At 43.1% G+C, this 16,184-nt stretch overlaps 3 long non-coding RNA genes across 3 annotated transcripts; all 3 read right to left on the bottom strand.

Annotated features, from left to right (window-relative positions):
- Positions 1-600: 600 nt before the first annotated feature.
- Positions 601-2,219, bottom strand: LOC306912749. The gene is made up of 2 exons (XR_013788437.1): positions 2,093-2,219; positions 601-1,215 (listed from the first exon to the last, which is right to left on the bottom strand). It is a non-coding gene; the product is annotated as an uncharacterized lncRNA (long non-coding RNA).
- A 2,379-nt stretch (positions 2,220-4,598) lies between these two features.
- Positions 4,599-5,985, bottom strand: LOC306913554. Its single transcript, XR_013788559.1, has 2 exons — positions 5,856-5,985; positions 4,599-4,955 (listed from the first exon to the last, which is right to left on the bottom strand). It is a non-coding gene; the product is annotated as an uncharacterized lncRNA (long non-coding RNA).
- A 1,408-nt stretch (positions 5,986-7,393) lies between these two features.
- On the bottom strand, positions 7,394-9,027 carry LOC306912747. The gene is made up of 2 exons (XR_013788436.1): positions 8,807-9,027; positions 7,394-7,906 (listed from the first exon to the last, which is right to left on the bottom strand). It is a non-coding gene; the product is annotated as an uncharacterized lncRNA (long non-coding RNA).
- Between the last annotated feature and the right edge of the window lie 7,157 nt (positions 9,028-16,184).

Genomic DNA, 16,184 nt, shown 5'->3' with positions numbered 1-16,184 from the left:
CACCGCTGGCTGGCTGCAGATAGTTGGAATGCTTAGTGTGAATGGCCCTTTATAGGCTGCTCAACAGTGCCACTTTAGGTCACCCAGCGGTATTGCAGCTTTTCGTACCCAGGCAGACAGATACACACGCGGCTAGTCATTGGAGCTGGTAGGCACCGCTCAAAAATGAGACAGATGAATGCCCAATCAGAATCAAGCTACCACCATCCTTCCGCAGAGGGCTGTCCTGTCCTGTGGCCCCGGCAGCAGGATCCCTGCCCCGTGGGCCAACACCACAAAGCCCCTCAAACTCATTCAGGTCAGTGTAGGCATGGCGGTCACCATTTAGGGTCGCCAACTGTCCTTTGAAGTACAGAATCGTCCCTTAAAAACCCATTAAGACCTGAGGCCGACCCTGAAAATCCCTGTTCTGAATCGGTACAGTACCAAGTTAACTCAGGGATATATATATATATATATATATAAAATAGTAAATCTGTACAAGTCAATAAACATAGGAAATTATTTAAACCCAAAACACTCAATCAATGTCAATAAATGCAACACAAAGTCAGTTTAAAGGTTCGTATTGAAAATAAATGCGATGCAATGAATGCAATGCGATGCATACTTTATTTGTTTATTTGGACAGGACAATGCATATTATGGACAGTTGAAATGAAATGAAATGAAATCTATATTTACCCAGGGTATCTGGGCTAAGCTCAAGAACTTGTTTCCAGCCAGGCCCTGCTCATAGAACACATTTCATCGTAGTGGTTGATGCCTTGTTCAAGGGCATTTCAGCGGTGGTAATTTTAACATGTCGGACGGCTGGTTCGAACTGGGAACCTTCCGGTATCTAGACCGCGCCGCTATCCGTTCGGCCACCGCTGCCACAGTTGCTCTGGTTCATAGAAATAGTTTACATAGAAATCAGTCAAATGGGCTTGTATAGAGGGAGGTAGCCTCGGAATCCCAGACGTTTTTATTTCCAGTGGAGTTTCCCACACCAAGAGCATCCTGGTGGTATACTCCCAAAACTTCTTTGGCCAGAGAACTTCTGGTCCTGTGGCGTTGGTCCCGTCATTGTCACGTTAATAATGTTGGTGCCGTCTGTGATAGTCGGCCCACCTCTCACCATGCTGCTGCTGTCAGTCATGAGGGCGTCGGTGGGATTCTCCATGGTGTTGTTGGGCAGACTCTTGCTGGGGACGACGAGGGGGATACAGCATCCTGTAGACAGGTTACCACAAGACATTGAGAGTTTTAATACAGCTATGACTTGAAGCTCATTTCTTCACAGGGGAATATAGCCACATTAAGTTAGAGCCATCTAATATTTGTCGATAGCACCGACTTAAAGTTTGTAAACTACAGAAGCAACACTGCAATCAAACTGGGGCAGCGGGGATGATTAGCTTCAATGCCCATGTAAAGGGATGGTTTACTTTAACAACAACAAAAGACTGTCTCAATAGGGAACTACTACTGGTCAAATTATTGGCTTAAGAATGCAACAAAAAATCTCCATGAATTCAAGTATCCATGGGGTCACCCCATGGATACTTGAATTGGGGTGAGTAATCTATAGAGAGAGAGTCATTTTGGGGGTGAACTAGATATATCTCTTTAAGTGCAGAGTACTATCATGCACAGCAGCTTCCTTAACAGGTCTTACAAATCATACTAATTAAAGCAGGTAAAAGTAAATTTAGTAAGTTTGTCCAATCTGTATGGCAGAGTCCTGCATGTTAATACAATATTATATAACCTATGCAATATGTATGGTATAGCATATGTTAATGAATAAAATTGGCAACTTTGTAAAGACCAGTGAAGAAAGAAAGCATACATTCCAACATAGAGCCCATTATGATACAGAAACACATTCATTTACACTATAAACTCATCCTGAGTCATCATATCATAGACAGACATAAATGATTAGAATTCATTCTCTGGAGCTGTATGTTCAGGTGACATCATAGAATGACTGCTCCCTCCAAACTACCAGCAATTATAACATTTCTCAAACATTGTTTAGTCTTCCTATAAATCTGCAACAGACCTACAATTTAATTAATGCACATTGGAAACAAAAAGCTTTTACCTTGGGCAAACCAATAAAGCACCAGCGGCACAAGAACAAGGTTGCAAAATTTGGCCATTGCTCTACAAGAGAGGAAGAATGAAGTGAGTGGCTGCCCTGCCCTCAGCAGAGGTTTTAAGGCTTGCTGGTGGTCCCACAGCTGTTCATGATCAGCCCTAATGAGTGGAAGAGTCGCTCACCTGTCTGTCATCATCACCTGTCTGTCATCACCTGTCCATGGGGCGACAGAGGTGTGGCGTTGGATCCCGGGCTCCCCCAGTGTCGATTGTCATAGTGTCCTTCTTGAGCAAGACACTGAACCCCTAATTGCTCCCGATGTGCAGGTTGGTGCCTTGCATTGTTTCCTCCGCCATCGGTGTATGAATGTGTGTGTGTGCATGGATGAATGTTATCTCTGTAAATCGCCTTGGATAAAGGTGCTATATAAATGCACCATTTACCATTTCATTATTTGGATGGGATGGCTTTAAAAAATATTTAATTATAAAATGTACTGACTGTTTATGGGTTATAGACAGAATCTGGAGGAGTAAAATGTGTTTTACAAACACATTTTGTAAACATTTTGTTTTATAGCATAAAACAAGGTTGCAAAGGGTTTTCCTTGGCCTCTAGGAAGTGTGAATGCAAAGTGTCATGCAGATTGGTGCAGTTAAGGTAAAAATGTCAAAATATGCCTCATGGTGGTGCTATAACAGGCCTGGACAATTTGGGGCAGAGGTTCATCATTGGCATCCAGGGGGTGTGTGTGCAAAGTTTGGCATCGTTTTATCCGGACAGTACGAGACCATGATGATTATATATTATGTCCAAGTGAATGTTGCTCTGTCAAATGTGTACTTGAGTTATAGTACTGGGTCAAATACTGGATTTAGAACATTCTTACTGCAAGTATTCAAAAGCATAGGCTAAATGCTTTAAAAACAGTTCAGAATTATTCAAAAGCACAAACTACAAAGTACATTTTATCCGTTATCTGCGGCGTAGTTTTCGGTCCAAAGTTGTTACTTTTTAGCAGACAATTGCACGAGTCCCTCCGATCCGAGTCCGAGTCGAGTAGCAAGTCATTTGGTCCAAGTCTCAAGCAAGTCTCAAGTTTTTCTGTTGTGGGCAAGTCAAGTCAAGTCGAGTCAAAAGGTTATGTCAAGTCGGGTCGAGTCACAAGGTTGTCGAGTCAAGTCGGGTCGAGTCACAAGGTTATGTCAAGTCAAGTCGGGTCGAGTCACAAGGTTGTCGAGTCAAGTCCGGTCGAGTCACAAGGTTATGTCAAGTCAAGTCGGGTCGAGTCACAAGGTTGTCGAGTCAAGTCGGGTCGAGTCACAAGGTTATGTCAAGTCAAGTCAAGTCGGGTCACAAGATTGTCGAGTTGAGTACTGTACTGTACTGTACTATACTGTACTGTACTAGCTCTCCTCCCTGGCCTCTGTCTGTGTGTTAGGCTGCACAACAGTGACACTTGATGGTGGTGACAATAATTATGCTATTTCCGTGCTCGATATACAGGGACACAGGAGTTCACCTGTGTCCTTGTGTATTTATACTCCCCTGGTTTTTCTTTTCCTTTGTCAGAGCATTGTTTTATGTCAAATGTGTTTGCTCCTAGTGAATTCCCAGGGTATTTCTAGTTCATGTTTGCCTCGTGTTCCTGCTGTTCTTGGATTTTGGTAATAGACCTTCTGCAATGCCACTACTTTGCCTCTCTGCCTCTCCTGCACTTGGGTCCGAAAACCTCCTGCTCGTACTGTGACAATTTAAAGTGCTGATGGCAAATCGTGTTCATTTATGTACAGTAGCCTATACCGTTTATGTTTACTTGTAATTTACATGATTGTGTTTGTTTACATGGCTGTAATGTTGGATATGGAAAAAGTATTTGATTAGACAGCGGTCTGTTAACTCTGTTGACTTTGGTGGTCATTCAAAAATCACACCCATGTGAAATGAGCTGCTCAACAACACCGCTGGCTGGCTGCAGATAGTTGTAGTGCTTAGTGTGAATGGCCCTTTATAGGCTGCTCAGTGCCACTTTAGGTCACCCAGCGCCGGCGGTATTGCAGATTTTCGTACCCAGGCAGACAGATACACACGCGGCTAGTCATTGGAGCTGGTAGGCACCGCTCAAAAATGAGACAGATGAATGCCCAATCAGAATCAAGCTACCACCATCCTTCCGCAGAGGGCTGTCCTGGCCTGTGGCCCGGCAGCAGGATCCCTGCCCCGTGGGCCAACACCACAAAGCCCCTCAAACTCATTCAGGTCAGTGTAGGCCTGGCGGTCACCATTTAGGGTCGCCAACTGTCTTTTGAAGTACAGAATCGTCCCTTAAAATCCCTGTTATGAATCGGTACAGTACCAAGTTAACTCAGGGATATATATATATAAAATAGTAAATCTGTACACTTCAATAAACATAGGAAATTATTTAAACCCAAAACACTCAATCAATGTCAATAAATGCAACAAAGTCAATTTAAAGGTTCGTATTGAAAATAAATGCAATGCGATGCATACTTTATTTGTTTATTTGGACAGGACAATGCATATTATGGACAGTTGCTCTGGTTCATAGAAATAGTTTACATAGAAATCAGTCAAATGGGCTTGTATAGAGGGAGGTAGCCTCGGAATCCCAGACGTTTTTATTTCCCAAAACCATTAACTGGCCCAAAATATCTTCGGCCAGAGAACTTCTGGTCCTGCGGCGTTGGTCCCGTCATTGTCACGTTAATAATGTTGGTGCCGTCTGTGATGTCCGGCCCACCTCTCACCATGCTGCTGCTGTCAGTCATGAGGGCGTCGGTGGGATTCTCCATGGTGTTGTTGGGCAGACTCTTGCTGGGGGCGACGAGGGGGATACAGCATCCTGTAGACAGGTTACCACAAGACATTGCGAGTTTTAATACAGCCATGACTTGAAGCTCATTTCTTCACAGGGGAATATAGCCACATTAAGTTAGAGCTATCTAATATTTGTCGATAGCACCGACTTAAAGTTTGTAAACTACAGAAGCAACACTGCAATCAAACTGGGGCAGCGGGGATGATTAGCTTCAATGCCCTGCATGTAAAGGGATGGTTTACTTTAACAACAACAAAAGACTGTCTCAATAGGGAACTACTACTGGTCAAATTATTGGCTTAAGAATGCAACAAAAAATCTCCATGAATTCAAGTATCCATGGGGTCACCCCATGGATACTTGAATTGGGGTGAGTAATCTATAGAGAGAGAAAGTCATTTTGGGGGTGAACTAGATATATCTCTTTAAGTGCAGAGTACTATCATGCACAGCAGCTTCCTTAACAGGTCTTACAAATCATACTAATTAAAGCAGCACCATGTAACGTTTTGTGACCAAGTCAATTTAGTAAGTTTGTCCAATCTGTATGGCAGAGTCCTGCATGTTAATACAATATTATATAACCTATGCAATCTGTATGGTATAGCATATGTTAATGAATAAAATTGGCAACTTTGTAAAGACCAGTGAAGAAAGAAAGCATACATTCCAACATAGAGCCCATTATGATACAGAAACACATTCATTTACACTATAAACTCATCCTGAGTCATCATATCATAGACAGACATAAATGATTAGAATTCATTCTCTGGAGCTGTATGTTCAGGTGACATCATAGAATGACTGCTCCCTCCAAACTACCAGCAATTATAACATTTCTCAAACATTGTTTAGTCTTCCTATAAATCTGCAACAGACCTACAATTTAATTAATGCACATTGGAAACAAAAAGCTTTTACCTTGGGCAAACCAATATAGCACCAGCGGCACAAGAACAAGGTTGCAAAATTTGGCCATTGCTCTACAAGAGAGGAAGAATGAAGTGAGTGGCTGCCCTGCCCTCAGCAGAGGTTTTAAGGCTTGCTGGTGGTCCCACAGCTGTTCATGATCAGCCCTAATGAGTGGAAGAGTCGCTCACCTGTCTGTCATCATCACCTGTCTGTCATCACCTGTCCATGGGGCGACAGAGGTGTGGCGTTGGATCCCGGGCTCCCCCAGTGTCGATTGTCATAGTGTCCTTCTTGAGCAAGACACTGAACCCCTAATTGCTCCCGATGTGCAGGTTGGTGCCTTGCATTGTTTCCTCCGCCATCGGTGTATGAATGTGTGTGTGTGCATGGATGAATGTTATCTCTGTAAATCGCCTTGGATAAAGGTGCTATATAAATGCACCATTTACCATTTCATTATTTGGATGGGATGGCTTTAAAAAATATTTAATTATAAAATGTACTGACTGTTTATGGGTTATAGACAGAATCTGGAGGAGTAAAATGTGTTTTACAAACACATTTTGTAAACATTTTGTTTTATAGCATAAAACAAGGTTGCAAAGGGTTTTCCTTGGCCTCTAGGGAGTGTGAATGCAAAGTGTCATGCAGATTGGTGCAGTTAAGGTAAAAATGTCAAAATATGCCTCATGGTGGTGCTATAACAGGCCTGGACAATTTCGGGCAGAGGTTCATCATCGGCATCCAGGGGGTGTGTGTGCAAAGTTTGGCATCGTTTTATCCGGACAGTACTAGACCATGATGATTATATATTATGTCCAAGTGAATGTTGCTCTGTCAAATGTGTACTTGAGTTATAGTACTGGGTCAAATACTGGATTTAGAACATTCGTACGGCAAGTATTCAAAAGCATAGGCTAAATGCTTTAAAAACAGTTCAGAATTATTCAAAAGTATTTGATTAGACAGCGGTCTGTTAACTCTGTTGACTTTGGCGGTCATTCAAAAATCACACCCATGTGAAATGAGCTGCTCAACAACACCGCTGGCTGGCTGCAGATAGTTGTAGTGCTTAGTGTGAATGGCCCTTTATAGGCTGCTCAGTGCCACTTTAGGTCACCCAGCGCCGGCGGTATTGCAGATTTTCGTACCCAGGCAGACACACACGCGGCTAGTCATTGGAGCTGGTAGGCACCGCTCAAAAATGAGACAGATGAATGCCCAATCAGAATCAAGCTACCACCATCCTTCCGCAGAGGGCTGTCCTGGCCTGTGGCCCGGCAGCAGGATCCCTGCCCCGTGGGCCAACACCACAAAGCCCCTCAAACTCATTCAGGTCAGTGTAGGCATGGCGGTCACCATTTAGGGTCGCCAACTGTCTTTTGAAGTACAGAATCGTCCCTTAAAATCCCTGTTCTGAATCGGTGCAGTACCATGTTAACTCAGGGATATATATATATATAAAATAGTAAATCTGTACACTTCAATAAACATAGGAAATTATTTAAACCCAAAACACTCAATGTCAATAAATGCAACAAAGTCAATTTAAAGGTTCGTATTGAAAATAAATGCAATGCGATGCATACTTTATTTGTTTATTTGGACAGGACAATGCATATTATGGACAGTTGCTCTGGTTCATAGAAATAGTTTACATAGAAATCAGTCAAATGGGCTTGTATAGAGGGAGGTAGCCTCGGAATCCCAGACGTTTTTATTTCCCATAAACAATAATTAGCCCAAAACTTCTTCGGCCAGAGAACTTCTGGTCCCGCGGCGTTGGTCCCGTCATTGTCACGTTAATAATGTTGGTGCCGTCTGTGATGTCCGGCCCACCTCTCACCAACCAGCAACTGGCCAAAAACTTCTTTGGCCAGAGAACTTCTGGTCCCGCGGCGTTGGTCCCGTCATTGTCACGTTAATAATGTTGGTGCCGTCTGTGATGTTCGGCCCACCTCTCACCATGCTGCTGGTGTCAGTCATGAGGGCGTCGGTGGGATTCTCCATGGTGTTGTTGGGCAGACTCTTGCTGGGGGCGACGAGGGGGATACAGCATCCTGTAGACAGGTTACCACAAGACATTGCGAGTTTTAATACAGCCATGACTTGAAGCTCATTTCTTCACAGGGGAATATAGCCACATTAAGTTAGAGCTATCTAATATTTGTCGATAGCACCGACTTAAAGTTTGTAAACTACAGAAGCAACACTGCAATCAAACTGGGGCAGCGGGGATGATTAGCTTCAATGCCCTGCATGTAAAGGGATGGTTTACTTTAACAACAACAAAAGACTGTCTCAATAGGGAACTACTACTGGTCAAATTATTGGCTTAAGAATGCAACAAAAAATCTCCATGAATTCAAGTATCCATGGGGTCACCCCATGGATACTTGAATTGGGGTGAGTAATCTATAGAGAGAGAAAGTCATTTTGGGGGTGAACTAGATATATCTCTTTAAGTGCAGAGTACTATCATGCACAGCAGCTTCCTTAACAGGTCTTACAAATCATACTAATTAAAGCAGCACCATGTAACGTTTTGTGACCAAGTCAATTTAGTAAGTTTGTCCAATCTGTATGGCAGAGTCCTGCATGTTAATACAATATTATATAACCTATGCAATCTGTATGGTATAGCATATGTTAATGAATAAAATTGGCAACTTTGTAAAGACCAGTGAAGAAAGAAAGCATACATTCCAACATAGAGCCCATTATGATACAGAAACACATTCATTTACACTATAAACTCATCCTGAGTCATCATATCATAGACAGACATAAATGATTAGAATTCATTCTCTGGAGCTGTATGTTCAGGTGACATCATAGAATGACTGCTCCCTCCAAACTACCAGCAATTATAACATTTCTCAAACATTGTTTAGTCTTCCTATAAATCTGCAACAGACCTACAATTTAATTAATGCACATTGGAAACAAAAAGCTTTTACCTTGGGCAAACCAATAAAGCACCAGCGGCACAAGAACAAGGTTGCAAAATTTGGCCATTGCTCTACAAGAGAGGAAGAATGAAGTGAGTGGCTGCCCTGCCCTCAGCAGAGGTTTTAAGGCTTGCTGGTGGTCCCACAGCTGTTCATGATCAGCCCTAATGAGTGGAAGAGTCGCTCACCTGTCTGTCATCATCACCTGTCTGTCATCACCTGTCCATGGGGCGACAGAGGTGTGGCGTTGGATCCCGGGCTCCCCCAGTGTCGATTGTCATAGTGTCCTTCTTGAGCAAGACACTGAACCCCTAATTGCTCCCGATGTGCAGGTTGGTGCCTTGCATTGTTTCCTCCGCCATCGGTGTATGAATGTGTGTGTGTGCATGGATGAATGTTATCTCTGTAAATCGCCTTGGATAAAGGTGCTATATAAATGCACCATTTACCATTTCATTATTTGGATGGGATGGCTTTAAAAAATATTTAATTATAAAATGTACTGACTGTTTATGGGTTATAGACAGAATCTGGAGGAGTAAAATGTGTTTTACAAACACATTTTGTAAACATTTTGTTTTATAGCATAAAACAAGGTTGCAAAGGGTTTTCCTTGGCCTCTAGGGAGTGTGAATGCAAAGTGTCATGCAGATTGGTGCAGTTAAGGTAAAAATGTCAAAATATGCCTCATGGTGGTGCTATAACAGGCCTGGACAATTTGGGGCAGAGGTTCATCATTGGCATCCAGGGGGTGTGTGTGCAAAGTTTGGCATCGTTTTATCCGGACAGTACTAGACCATGATGATTATATATTATGTCCAAGTGAATGTTGCTCTGTCAAATGTGTACTTGAGTTATAGTACTGGGTCAAATACTGGATTTAGAACATTCTTACTGCAAGTATTCAAAAGCATAGGCTAAATGCTTTAAAAACAGTTCAGAATTATTCAAAAGCACAAACTACAAAGTACATTTTATCCGTTATCTGCGGCGTAGTTTTCGGTCCAAAGTTGTTACTTTTTAGCAGACAATTGCACGAGTCCCTCCGATCCGAGTCCGAGTCGAGTAGCAAGTCATTTGGTCCAAGTCTCAAGCAAGTCTCAAGTTTTTCTGTTGTGGGCAAGTCAAGTCAAGTCGAGTCAAAAGGTTATGTCAAGTCGGGTCGAGTCACAAGGTTGTCGAGTCAAGTCGGGTCGAGTCACAAGGTTATGTCAAGTCAAGTCGGGTCGAGTCACAAGGTTGTCGAGTCAAGTCTGGTCGAGTCACAAGGTTATGTCAAGTCAAGTCGGGTCGAGTCACAAGGTTGTCGAGTCAAGTCGGGTCGAGTCACAAGGTTATGTCAAGTCAAGTCAAGTCGGGTCACAAGATTGTCGAGTTGAGTACTGTACTGTACTGTACTGTACTAGCTCTCCTCCCTGGCCTCTGTCTGTGTGTTAGGCTGCACAACAGTGACACTTGATGGTGGTGACAATAATTATGCTATTTCCGTGCTCGATATACAGGGACACAGGAGTTCACCTGTGTCCTTGTGTATTTATACTCCTGGTTTTTCTTTTCCTTTGTCAGAGCATTGTTTGTCAAATGTGTTTGCTCCTAGTGAATTCCCAGGGTATTTCTAGTTCATGTTTGCCTCGTGTTCCTGCTGTTCTTGGATTTTGGTAATAGACCTTCTGCAATGCCACTACTTTGCCTCTCTGCCTCTCCTGCACTTGGGTCCGAAAACCTCCTGCTCGTACTGTGACAATTTAAAGTGCTGATGGCAAATCGTGTTCATTTATGTACAGTAGCCTATACTGTTTATGTTTACTTGTAATTTACATGATTGTGTTTGTTTACATGGCTGTAATGTTGGATATGGAAAAAGTATTTGATTAGACAGCGGTCTGTTAACTCTGTTGACTTTGGCGGTCATTCAAAAATCACACCCATGTGAAATGAGCTGCTCAACAACACCGCTGGCTGGCTGCAGATAGTTGTAGTGCTTAGTGTGAATGGCCCTTTATAGGCTGCTCAGTGCCACTTTAGGTCACCCAGCGCCGGCGGTATTGCAGATTTTCGTACCCAGGCAGACAGATACACACGCGGCTAGTCATTGGAGCTGGTAGGCACCGCTCAAAAATGAGACCGATGAATGCCCAATCAGAATCAAGCTACCACCATCCTTCCGCAGAGGGCTGTCCTGGCCTGTGGCCCGGCAGCAGGATCCCTGCCCCGTGGGCCAACACCACAAAGCCCCTCAAACTCATTCAGGTCAGTGTAGGCATGGCGGTCACCATTTAGGGTCGCCAACTGTCTTTTGAAGTACAGAATCGTCCCTTAAAATCCCTGTTCTGAATCGGTGCAGTACCAAGTTAACTCAGGGATATATATATATATAAAATAGTAAATCTGTACACTTCAATAAACATAGGAAATTATTTAAACCCAAAACACTCAATCAATGTCAATAAATGCAACAAAGTCAATTTAAAGGTTCGTATTGAAAATAAATGCAATGCGATGCATACTTTATTTGTTTATTTGGACAGGACAATGCATATTATGGACAGTTGCTCTGGTTCATAGAAATATAATAGTTTACATAGAAATCAGTCAAATGGGCTTGTATAGAGGGAGGTAGCCTCGGAATCCCAGACGTTTTTATTTCCCAAAACCAATAACTGGCACCCGCTTCGAATGGGATCAGTGTATTGAAACGGGGAAAATCAGGTGCAATCAGGCCTTTCAATAGACTGAGTAGACGTCTACCCGTCTACTCAGGTGCTCAGTAGGTTGATTCCTTCCGATTGTGTCGGTTGATCTGTGCAGTTTAATGCATCGCATGCAGCTACTGGAGCGGTGCCGTGTCGTTAGTCAGAAGGTTCCTTGTTCCGAAATTACTATCCCTATCTCTAATCCTAACCTAAACATAACCGCAAGCACGGGAGCAGTGCATGTTCGATGTTACGGCTGCATTGAAAGGAATGATCACCTACTGAGCTCCAGTAGCTGCATGCGATGCATTAAACTGCACAGATCAACCGACACAATCGGAAGGAATCAACCTACTGAGCACCTGAGTAGACGGGTAGACGTCTACTCAGTCTATTGAAAGGCCTGATTTTCCCCGTTTCAATACACTGATCCCATTCGAAGCGGGAGCAACTGGCCCAAAAAATCTTCGGCCAGAGAACTTCTGGTCCCGCGGCGTTGGTCCCGTCATTGTCACGTTAATAATGTTGGTGCCGTCTGTGATAGTCGGCCCACCTCTCACCATGCTGCTGGTGTCAGTCATGAGGGCGTCGGTGGGATTCTCCATGGTGTTGTTGGGCAGACTCTTGCTGGGGGCGACGGGGATACAGCATCCTGTAGACAGGTTACCACAAGACATTGAGAGTTTTAATACAGCCATGACTTGAAGCTCATTTCTTCACAGGGGAATATAGCCACATTAAGTTAGAGCTATGTAATATGTAAGGGATAATATCTGGCTAGGTGGTCATTGTCGGGAGATAATTCACCGACAGGGAGTTTAACCACCGAGGCGAAGCCGAGGTGGTTACACTCCCTGAAGGTGAATTATATCCCAACAATGACCACCTAGCCAGATATTATCCCGCTTATTACATGGCTAACTAACATAAATTAATCCATTGATCCAAAACACAACAAAAAAAGTATTCCATAACTTCGCGCTGGCTGCGTCTGCCCAGCTGCAGGGCTGAAGCACTGTCGGAAAACAAGGAAGTGAGTTGATCAAATAGAATCCATTTTCGGGTCCAGCTGCTTCGTCTATTTCTCGCTCAAATGTTTTCAAAAACATTTTTAAGAGCAATGTTTAGCTGTAAATTACATTGTGTGTCAGTAGTGTGTGTGTTTACATGGCTGTTATGTTGGAAACGGCAGTAAATCAAGCGGGCGCAGCCGCGCAGCTGGTGGTGCTCAGAGGGTTTGATTAGGCAGCGGTCATTATACAGCGGAGCGGTCATTATCATGAGATAACTCACCGCTGAATTAAGCGATTGACCAATCAGAATCAAGCATTCAACCAAGCCATGTAATAATTGTCGATAGCACCGACTTAAAGTTTGTAAACTACAGAAGCAACACTGCAATCAAACTGGGGCAGCGGGGCTGATTAGCTTCAATGCCCTGCATGTAAAGGGATGGTTTACTTTAACAACAACAAAAGACTGTCTCAATAGGGAACTACTACTGGTCAAATTATTGGCTTAAGAATGCAACAAAAAATCTCCATGAATTCAAGTATCCATGGGGTCACCCCATGGATACTTGAATTGGGGTGAGTAATCTATAGAGAGAAAGTCATTTTGGGGGTGAACTAGATATATCTCTTTAAGTGCAGAGTACTATCATGCACAGCAGCTTCCTTAACAGGTCTTACAAATCATACTAATTAAAGCAGCACCATGTAACGTTTTGTGACCAAGTCAATTTAGTAAGTTTGTCCAATCTGTATGGCAGAGTCCTGCATGTTAATACAATATTATATAACCTATGCAATCTGTATGGTATAGCATATGTTAATGAATAAAATTGGCAACTTTGTAAAGACCAGTGAAGAAAGAAAGCATACATTCCAACATAGAGCCCATTATGATACAGAAACACATTCATTTACACTATAAACTCATCCTGAGTCATCATATCATAGACAGACATAAATGATTAGAATTCATTCTCTGGAGCTGTATGTTCAGGTGACATCATAGAATGACTGCTCCCTCCAAACTACCAGCAATTATAACATTTCTCAAACATTGTTTAGTCTTCCTATAAATCTGCAACAGACCTACAATTTAATTAATGCACATTGGAAACAAAAAGCTTTTACCTTGGGCAAACCAATAAAGCACCAGCGGCACAAGAACAAGGTTGCAAAATTTGGCCATTGCTCTACAAGAGAGGAAGAATGAAGTGAGTGGCTGCCCTGCCCTCAGCAGAGGTTTTAAGGCTTGCTGGTGGTCCCACAGCTGTTCATGATCAGCCCTAATGAGTGGAAGAGTCGCTCACCTGTCTGTCATCATCACCTGTCTGTCATCACCTGTCCATGGGGCGACAGAGGTGTGGCGTTGGATCCCGGGCTCCCCCAGTGTCGATTGTCATAGTGTCCTTCTTGAGCAAGACACTGAACCCCTAATTGCTCCCGATGTGCAGGTTGGTGCCTTGCATTGTTTCCTCCGCCATCGGTGTATGAATGTGTGTGTGTGCATGGATGAATGTTATCTCTGTAAATCGCCTTGGATAAAGGTGCTATATAAATGCACCATTTACCATTTCATTATTTGGATGGGATGGCTTTAAAAAATATTTAATTATAAAATGTACTGACTGTTTATGGGTTATAGACAGAATCTGGAGGAGTAAAATGTGTTTTACAAACACATTTTGTAAACATTTTGTTTTATAGCATAAAACAAGGTTGCAAAGGGTTTTCCTTGGCCTCTAGGGAGTGTGAATGCAAAGTGTCATGCAGATTGGTGCAGTTAAGGTAAAAATGTCAAAATATGCCTCATGGTGGTGCTATAACAGGCCTGGACAATTTGGGGCAGAGGTTCATCATTGGCATCCAGGGGGTGTGTGTGCAAAGTTTGGCATCGTTTTATCCGGACAGTACTAGACCATGATGATTATATATTATGTCCAAGTGAATGTTGCTCTGTCAAATGTGTACTTGAGTTATAGTACTGGGTCAAATACTGGATTTAGAACATTCTTACTGCAAGTATTCAAAAGCATAGGCTAAATGCTTTAAAAACAGTTCAGAATTATTCAAAAGCACAAACTACAAAGTACATTTTATCCGTTATCTGCGGCGTAGTTTTCGGTCCAAAGTTGTTACTTTTTAGCAGACAATTGCACGAGTCCCTCCGATCCGAGTCCGAGTCGAGTAGCAAGTCATTTGGTCCAAGTCTCAAGCAAGTCTCAAGTTTTTCTGTTGTGGGCAAGTCAAGTCAAGTCGAGTCAAAAGGTTATGTCAAGTCGGGTCGAGTCACAAGGTTGTCGAGTCAAGTCGGGTCGAGTCACAAGGTTATGTCAAGTCAAGTCGGGTCGAGTCACAAGGTTGTCGAGTCAAGTCTGGTCGAGTCACAAGGTTATGTCAAGTCAAGTCGGGTCGAGTCACAAGGTTGTCGAGTCAAGTCGGGTCGAGTCACAAGGTTATGTCAAGTCAAGTCAAGTCGGGTCACAAGATTGTCGAGTTGAGTACTGTACTGTACTGTACTGTACTAGCTCTCCTCCCTGGCCTCTGTCTGTGTGTTAGGCTGCACAACAGTGACACTTGATGGTGGTGACAATAATTATGCTATTTCCGTGCTCGATATACAGGGACACAGGAGTTCACCTGTGTCCTTGTGTATTTATACTCCCCTGGTTTTTCTTTTCCTTTGTCAGAGCATTGTTTGTCAAATGTGTTTGCTCCTAGTGAATTCCCAGGGTATTTCTAGTTCATGTTTGCCTCGTGTTCCTGCTGTTCTTGGATTTTGGTAATAGACCTTCTGCAATGCCACTACTTTGCCTCTCTGCCTCTCCTGCACTTGGGTCCGAAAACCTCCTGCTCGTACTGTGACAATTTAAAGTGCTGATGGCAAATCGTGTTCATTTATGTACAGTAGCCTATACTGTTTATGTTTACTTGTAATTTACATGATTGTGTTTGTTTACATGGCTGTAATGTTGGATATGGAAAAAGTATTTGATTAGACAGCGGTCTGTTAACTCTGTTGACTTTGGCGGTCATTCAAAAATCACACCCATGTGAAATGAGCTGCTCAACAACACCGCTGGCTGGCTGCAGATAGTTGTAGTGCTTAGTGTGAATGGCCCTTTATAGGCTGCTCAGTGCCACTTTAGGTCACCCAGCGCCGGCGGTATTGCAGATTTTCGTACCCAGGCAGACAGATACACACGCGGCTAGTCATTGGAGCTGGTAGGCACCGCTCAAAAATGAGACCGATGAATGCCCAATCAGAATCAAGCTACCACCATCCTTCCGCAGAGGGCTGTCCTGGCCTGTGGCCCGGCAGCAGGATCCCTGCCCCGTGGGCCAACACCACAAAGCCCCTCAAACTCATTCAGGTCAGTGTAGGCATGGCGGTCACCATTTAGGGTCGCCAACTGTCTTTTGAAGTACAGAATCGTCCCTTAAAATCCCTGTTATGAATCGGTACAGTACCAAGTTAACTCAGGGATATATATATATATAAAATAGTAAATCTGTACACTTCAATAAACATAGGAAATTATTTAAACCCAAAACACTCAATCAATGTCAATAAATGCAACAAAGTCAATTTAAAGGTTCGTATTGAAAATAAATGCAATGCGATGCATACTTTATTTGTTTATTTGGACAGGACAATGCATATTATGGACAGTTGCTCTGGTT

The sequence above is a fragment of the Electrona antarctica genome, assembly GCF_951216825.1.
Source record: "Electrona antarctica genome assembly, chromosome: 20".
Classification (NCBI taxonomy): domain Eukaryota; kingdom Metazoa; phylum Chordata; class Actinopteri; order Myctophiformes; family Myctophidae; genus Electrona; species Electrona antarctica.
The sequence above is the reverse complement of the archived record's forward strand: the minus strand, read 5'-3'. Positions and strand labels throughout refer to the sequence as shown.